Raw genomic sequence first — 8,805 nt, forward strand, 5'->3', positions numbered from 1 at the left:
ACAAGCAGCAACTCCTTGAAAGCCACCTTAAATTAAATCAGTCTTACATGGCCTGGTGCAGACAGCTGTCAGCATGGACAGAAACACTGTTGCTGTAAAGTGCTCTCGGTAGCCTTAACAGGATTATTCTGCACATGACGGTGCACTTACTAATTGTTCAGGCAGCTATAGGCTTCTACACTTCTGTAATTGGGTTAGAATGGCGATATGTTGAAAGGTTGATGCGCTTCAAGGTTGTCTCCTGAGAAGGACACGTGTCCTTTTTTTCTCCACATGTGCCTCACATGGACTAGAAAACATCTGTTACAGAGACATTACACTCACACTGGTTACTAGGTATTTATTTAGGTAAAATCCTCACACAGGAACAACCGTTAAAACGTATATTTTGTCCATCCACTTTAGTGTGTTTCTAAGTTTGTTATCACATTTAGTTTCAAACTGAATTTACAACTTTAGAAAGTCTTTTGACCTACTTTGCTTTTACATTTATCTTTTAAAAAGAAAACTGACTTGATACACATTAAAACACGGTGACTTTAAAGGCAAGGGTTGTAAAATCTTCAGACCACGAAATGCAGCTGCTTATTTACAGTATGTGCCATTGCAAAATGATAGCCTGTGAGAGATGTTCCCTAATTTAGATGCAGTAGAACTGTTAAGTGAAACAGAGCAGAAATCTCATTAAGGGATGAACAGAACCAACTCACAAGGGTGTAAGGAATGATGAGTTGACCTTTATGGCCTCTGTATATCCCAGTGTCTCTGCGTTGGCCGCTGATTCAACTTTTACGACGCAGCAGGGTTAATGAAATCATTGTTTTCCCCCCATGTCAGCGTCATTAACGTTTTATTTTACGCGAGTGCACATTTCACTTTGCATACAGGGATTTGCTTTTAAATTAGAAGGAAGAGGGAATCTTTCACATTTGCAAGTTACGCCAATGGCAGCATTTATTTAGACCTCTTGTCTCACTCCTAATGACGGCTGTAAATTACATGGTACACGCTTCAATGCATTTGATGGGGGGGAAACACAAATTTGAGGATGATCCGTAAACAACCTGCTCACTCCTCCTCCTTTATTGGGCCTATAGGTACTACTTTAAAAGGAGACGTCTCTCTGTGCCAGTGAGATCAGCGGTGGATGTGGTGGTGTCTTGCCAAGAAGAATTATCTCAACAAGAAGCATACAAGCAAGATATCCCAAAGAAGGATGGCCCACATCTTATGCATCTTTGCACTTTTGTGTTTTGCATTGTGTGTTGCGGAAGATACAGAGACTGAGCTGGGATTTAAAGACTTCCAACTTCAGCAAGACTCATTGACGTGGCTCGACAAATTACAAGACAAACAAGTAAGACGTTTTTATTTTTTCTTAACGCCCTACTCTATAATGTCCTTAGTACTACACAACACCATCCTTCCTCTCAATGGTGGAAACGAGGCCGCAAGCCCCATCTATGATCACACTGCAGGCATCAGGGTGTCCTGTCTACTATTTGTTATATAAATAAAACTTGTCTGTACTTGTGCACATACATTTGATTCATTCTGATCTTTTAAAAGGATCATTTTATCCCCAGTGAGTCATTGTGGATGCTGCCAGAGCTACCTGTCCGATTACTGTCATTTTATTATCCTCAGAGCTGCAGCTCCATGAAATTGCAGATTAGAGATTAGAGTACTAACACATGTTTGCATTTCCCTTTCTGGCCGTGAGCAATAAATGCAAAAGTTCTGTAGTATTCAATAAACTGATGTACATTTTGGTAGAAATTCCCATTTCCCTGAAGTACAAACATGGTGAAGAAAGAAATGTAAGAGCCTGTGAGTGTTCAGTATCCTTTAAGTCAATATTTTCCTCCCTAGGAATCAACAAAGAAACTGAACTTGATGGAATGGCTTTATAAACTCTCCGAATTTGAAGATGGAAATATCCTCAAAGGACCCACGGACACGGAGAAACGGGAGAAGAATCGACGTGGACTGGGCACGATGTCTCGCAGAGTTGGTTGCAGAGTCTTCTTCTGGAAAGCCTGGACTACCTGCTAACTTCCATCAAAACAATCAAATGGATTTTTCTCTCCACTCACTCTTTTTATGGCTTTTTAATGTGTAGTTTTCTCTTGACATCCTACTTGATTTATTGCTGCTTTAACCCTCATCTTGCATCATGATGAAGACATATTCCTTAAGTGCTCTGTCTGTGTTCATTTGACCCAATATGCAAATTAGCTGTAACTTTTCTGAAAAAAAACAAAAAATTCCCGCAGATTACATTGATTACATAACTAATAACGTTTTGAGAAGAAATGAGCTAGTCCCATACAACCATTCCACTGCATTACGTCTTCAGATTACAAGAGCTTCATATGCTTCATGCTCACATGAATGTTCTATGCTGATAGCTTATCAAATACATAACATTATGGCAGCTTTAATTAGCTTCCGCCTCAAATCAATCTGCCTGTGACTATAAAGCATGGGGGGGACACTATTGTGCGGATGTATCTGTTCACTGCATACACAGCTTTCACTTCATTTAATAAACCTATAGCAGCCACTAACGCCTGCATTCTTGGTGCCACTTCACCAAAAACAATTAGAAAGACAGCTTCGCCACACAAATCTTGTCCTGTCTATTTAGCATTCTGCCAGCTCACTTGAAATAAAATTCTGTCAGTCATGATTTAATTCGCCGTTCTCAGTAAACTTTACACAATTGAATGTGCTGTAGCTCCACATATTGGCTGTTTCTGCCTCAGCAACAGTCAATCTGTTTAAAAGCACTTCAGCGACTTCTCCTTTTTGTAGTTAGTTGAACAATCCTTGACCCTCTTGCTCCTGCGTGCCAGTATTATTTACAGTACAGCTGACAGTCCTGAAGTGGCCACTGAATATGTAATGATTGGTAAATGAACAGTTACTGAGGGAAAGCTCCTGCAGAACCCTACCAAAGTTTTTTTTTTTTAAACCTGCAGAGAGCTGAACAACTATACTATACTTTCTTGATGACCAACTGTGCTCCACTCACCTGTAGACATGAGTGTCGTATTTGCCAGTGCATCTGTTACATTTCAAATCAATCAGGATCCCCCACATGCATTCATTCATCACACATCAAAGTACTTCTGCCTACATGGGCCCCCTCTTTGCTGGCAGGTTCCTCTGCCACATTATGTTCACTCCAGCAGAGGAAGCTGTTCTTCTCTCTGTGAAATCCAGAGACTTAAAATGACATAAATGTCTGCATGTGTGTTTGATGTTCCCAGTGATCTTCACAGTAGGCCAGCAGAGCAATAAACCCCTAGCTTCACAGACATCCATTCATCCTCTATGTCTTTGATGTTCCTTCAACTGTTATGCCAATGATCGTAGAAACCCGTTCCCCTATGTAAGTGCGCTGTACCTTTGGCATGCAATCTGACAGAGACAAAATATGCTGTGTGTGTGGCATTTGTGCATGCATCTGCGTCAGTGTGCAACTCGTATATTGTATTTGCATATCTCCTGATACACTCCTGTGTGTGCATAAAATATGTCTAATAAAACATCCCACATCAACGCACTGATGAGCATGCATTTAATTAAGTAGCTATGCAGCATCGTATATCCTAAAAGCCTATCTGTTCAAAATGCATCGACCTCCACCATGTGTGTATTACGCATGTAGAAATGTGAGGTGAATTTGGTGAGGATTACATGGTGTGCAGCAAAAAAAAAAAAAAAAAGTATCAAATTGGATAGAGAGGTGGAGAGGGAATAGAGATTAGGACTGTGAGAAAGCAGAGGAAGGGAGGGACAGAGAGCTGCAAAGAGGATGAGCGAGGGGATGAGAGACATTATTATTAAAGTAGCAGTGTTGGAGCATAACTGCAGTCAAAGCTTGGCTTAGTATCCTTTCTGTCCCTGGGCTATTGGGATTCAACGGAATCCCCCACCCCCCCAGTAACAGGAACCACTGCCAGCACATTAACATGCTCATACTGCAGTGTGAGAGAGTACAAAATACCAAGTGTGTGTGGGTGAGTGGCTGGGCCAGTGGGTTTACAGTGTGTGTGTGTGTGGGCTTCTGTGTGCACGTATACTTCTATGTGCCTTGCGTCTCTTAAGTATCAGTGAGCATGTTCACCTGCGGTATATTCCTCGCAGTATTCATCTGCAAACAGGAGGCGCCGATGGCAGGAAATCAATCACAGAGTAATGAGATGCATCTTCCGGAAGTTAACGCTTTAGAACCAATTATCCAATACCTTTGCCAACTCCGAGCAGTTGATTTGAATGTGAAAGACAGATTACAAAAAAAAAAAAAACAGCTAGATCAAAGGAGCATCACTGAGCCTTAATTGAACAGAGACCAATTATTTTTAATGAGAAGAAGCGAACGCCCCACTTCTGAGGAGGAGTTCCCTCATTCTCTCACTGAGAGGATGAGAAAAAACTAGCAGAGTCCCAGTGGCACAGGCCCATGTCAAAACAACAGGATGAAAAGAGGTAAGGCAGGGAGCGAGGAACGATGCCTGGGATGCAAGATCAAGAATATTTTTACTCTGTGTGCCCATGAGTCTGCAAAAGACAAACAAAGGCATGTACAGGTCTGTATGAATAACTGTACAGGCCATAAATAGAAGACCCAGCAGAGAAGTTAACGCACGTTAACACAGATGGTTTGAGAGAAAAGAGGAGAGGATGAAATGATGGGGTGCCATGGGAGGAGAATTTGGAAAATACACCGGTTGCTATGTAACAAGTGAAAAAATAGTTTAGTGCAGTTTGGAACAACCAACTCTTTTGTCTGTTAAATGCACAATTTAGATAGATAAAAGCATCAAACCGATTTATTTCAGGTGCACAGTGTGTCCACACTGTACACAGGCAACCTGCTGGGATAAATACAAACCTGATATTCTGACCTGAGGGAGGAAGAAGCAGTTGAAATAGGTCTAGTTCATCCTCTGGGGTCTGGAATGATTGAAGATGCTAAGTAAAATTAAATTTCATTTATGCAATGCATGTCTGTCAGTTGGTCCACTTTGCTGCAGACCCATTATATATATCGATCCACTAATGAATGGAGTGCCATGAAATCTGGTTGAGAATGTCATGACCCCCTCAGGAGGACTTGTAATGGTGATCCATCACCATCACGTCCAGAGAGGTGACCCACTGCACTCCGCTGTTATTGTGTTAAAGATGAATGTCGAATGTGTACTTTTACTGGTCGAGCGTCACGTTGTGACATGTCTCATGGTTTGGATATTAAAAAAACAACTTTAATCACTGATTTAATGCACCACCGGGCGCTCCCAGTGACCCAAGTCAAACACACATGCTGGCCAGGTGCATGCTGGCTCCTGGGTCGCGCTAAACTGCTCGTCTCTGTGTTGAATGACTTGGAGATGCTTTATTCTGCAGTTGTGTTTTTTCACCCGCCGTGGTGTAGGTGCTGTTGTTTTTGGACATTTCTGTGTAATTGTTTATCATCTTGGTGGTTGTCTAATTGAAAATACGTTGTATTGGCTGCAAATGTCTACATCAATAGAAAACATAATGTATTGTTGTTTTGCACACACTGGGGTGTGGGTGGTGTTCTTCCTTGTGCAACTTCTACCTTGACATCATGATGGACCTTATTTTGTAATGTTTTAAATTTTGTGTAAAAAGTTCTATTCATAGTACATTTTAAGCAATCCTACTTTTTACTTTTCTTAGTACTGTAATAACTTTGCTGCCAATTATCAAATCCTAGCATGCTGCTATGCTGAGATGTGTCCGTAACATTAAGTGCAGCCGGCTACAGACTCTTCTTGTAGTGATCGAGATAACACATTATGGATCAAAATGTTGGGGACCATTTAGACCTAAAGGTGTGTTGGACAGAAAGATTGACGGACATGACCACCCTGCAGACATTTTATTTATAACCTGTATATCAACTGTGTGACAGCATAAAAACTGTGCAAATGTTTAAAAAAAAGCATAGGCCAACATATCAATGTCAGATCAGCTGAATTACTAAGAGAGGACATCGAACACTACAATACAAAATTGCCACTGTGAATAGTTTGCACGAAATAGGGCTATCAAATATAATATTGATTATATTCCAATACCCATTCACCAAAGTCCCACCAACTATTGTCTTAAGCTTTATAAGATGTTAACATATTTCATATCTAATTGTGTGTGTGTTGTGTAAAGACATTTTCCAACCAAAACCAGGAAACTGTTCCCTCAACGTTTAGTTTCTTGGGTTATCCCGTAGAACCCGTTTGCTGTGTGAAGCTTTGGGTCTTGGACAGTTTGTTGACTAAAATGATGGCTGGCTGTCTTTGAAATCAAAGTTATGCTGTATAATGTATGAAAAATGTGTATTGTCAAGCTCAGCCTCACAGAGATTATTTGAAGGTTGCTATAGGGCAGATTCACTATTTCATTATGCTGATTCAACTGTTAATCATTTAAATAATACATGTGAGTAAAGATATAGCCTACTTCAAAACAATGATATCATGGTAATTAAGGGACATTTGAGTAGATTTTAATACAACCAAGGTTTCCCTCTTTTACACTGGAGAAAGGAGGGAAGTTGGGGGAGGAGGTGGATGTGAGAGGAGTAACGGAGCCAACAGCCAGAGCTGAAGCTCTGAGACGAGAGTGCGGAGCGGCATTCAAGCTGTTTGCATCCCTTGACCTCCGTATGTGTGTCTGAACAGATGACCCTGTTTAGACTGCCAACTCCCATGGGCGTCTGAACAGCTGACTGTGACTTTTTTCTGCCCTCAGTGGAGGCAGTGAACAAGACGGCATATTGATTGCGATAAGACGTGATCGCATTTTTACTCAGTGTTTGGGGGGGGTTACTCACATTTGAATAGCAATAGCTGTTGAGGAATTTCTTTCCTTTTAGTCATCTAGTAGTACACAAATAACACTTGTAAAACCTAGTCTCAGCTGTAGGCTACTTAGTGTTTACTGCTTAGCATGCTTACACACTGGTGGTGAACCTGTTAAATATTACATGTGCTAACATCAGCATGTTGACGTTGACATTGTGAGCAGGATGCCATGATGCTAATGTTAGCATTTAGCTCAAAGCAACCTGCTGTGCCCAAGTCTCACAGACCCGCTTGCATGGGTTTGGACTTGTATTCAACTATGCGTTGGAGCTTTATTTGAAGTGAGGAGTAGACTACTGTGAAGATGAACCAGCACTGCAGGAGATAAATTGCTATCAAGATTGGAATGGCAAGAAGTGTGCATGTGAGAAAACATGTCCTGCCCCCCCCCCCCCCCCCCCCCCCCCCCCCCCCCCACACCCTTCGCTGCAGCCATCATGCAGGAGAGATGACAAGCTACATCCTGAAAGTCAGGGGAGCCTTCATCCTCCTCCTCCTCCTCCTCATTCTCCTTGCAGACAGCACGGAAAGGTCTGTTTCCATGACAACCACAGAATTAAGGGCGAAGGAGCGCCATCCCAAAATGACACTTCGGATTTAGGGGCTAGTGAGAAGATAAATCACGGCCGGTGAATTAATGGAAGGAGCGGATTGCATTTAACAACCCCACGTTGATGGGTTTATTCTGCTGATCCTGCTGCTGCTCTTGTTGGTGCAAAGAGTGACATTATTTAAATAAAAAATAAAAAACACACACACAGCAGCTGTCAGTCACAATCAACAACACATTGAATCAATCACTGCTTATCGGTGAAAGTTTTTGATAACATAGTCTTTATTCTTAAACAATCACTAACTTCATTCTGATTTTTATTATCAATGCATATTTTTTTTATTTCATCTCACAATTCATAATGCATATATGGGCGTGTTCCAATGCAGTGAAATCATCTGCAAACATAAAAACAATAAATTCTACTCAATATTACAAACAACCAAAGCCTTTGGTCGCCCTTTCATAAATCAATAAACCTCCTGTAAAGTGCTCTCCTTTACCGCTCGCTTACATCAGCTATTTATTTTTTTTACCTCTTTGCTTTATTCGTCCCTTTTCTCAAATCCTCTCATTCTGCCGTCAACAGTTGACATCAGGTACATCCAATTTCATGCATTGCTTTTTAAGTCCCACATGTATGTCATTTGCACCAATATAAACCTCTATAAAAAGATACTTTCGTATGCTGGTCTTGCCTGTTGACTTTCAGTCTCTCGTCTAATATACTGTATGCATCACTGTTAGGTATACGTGCTGTGGAAGTTTAACTAATCTACCGGTACTTGCACCAGCTATGGACCCAGGCACATGGTAGAACACCAGATCTATGATATCTCTGCAGTTTTGCTCTGTGCAACTGAATGTGTGCTATTTACTGTACATACCACCAAATTAGCATACAATATCCAGCCAGACAATAGCAGAGATTGGAAACTCTCTTGCATCAAAACGTTGCATAAAAATGTTTTGGACTTAATACTCCCCGAATTTGAAACAATCTTTTTATTAGCTCTCGCCTTCGAAATCGAAACCAAGCTTACTTCACCCCTTGCAGTCATGCAATGTTCATGCTCATCTCGGCTCCTGAAATCCCCTTTTCCCGACCTCCCTCGGCTCAGCTTAGCCGTACACTACTTTTTTAATGATAAAAACACCATCGACCCCGTCCTGACCTCCTTGAACACCACACCGGTGGCCAGGCTTTGTGCAACGGGTGCTGGACAACGAGCGGCCAGTCTTTATGTCTGGCCCCCTTCGTGGAACAATTGTAGGACTTCCTGAGTTAGACAAACTAATTGGGGATTAGGAATGAGCTATGTAGCATACGCGGCGTATGTACCATTCAAA

The sequence above is a fragment of the Anarhichas minor genome, unplaced genomic scaffold (genome assembly GCF_050575085.1).
Source record: "Anarhichas minor isolate MPS153535 unplaced genomic scaffold, ASM5057508v1 ptg000024l, whole genome shotgun sequence".
Classification (NCBI taxonomy): Eukaryota; Metazoa; Chordata; class Actinopteri; order Perciformes; family Anarhichadidae; genus Anarhichas; species Anarhichas minor.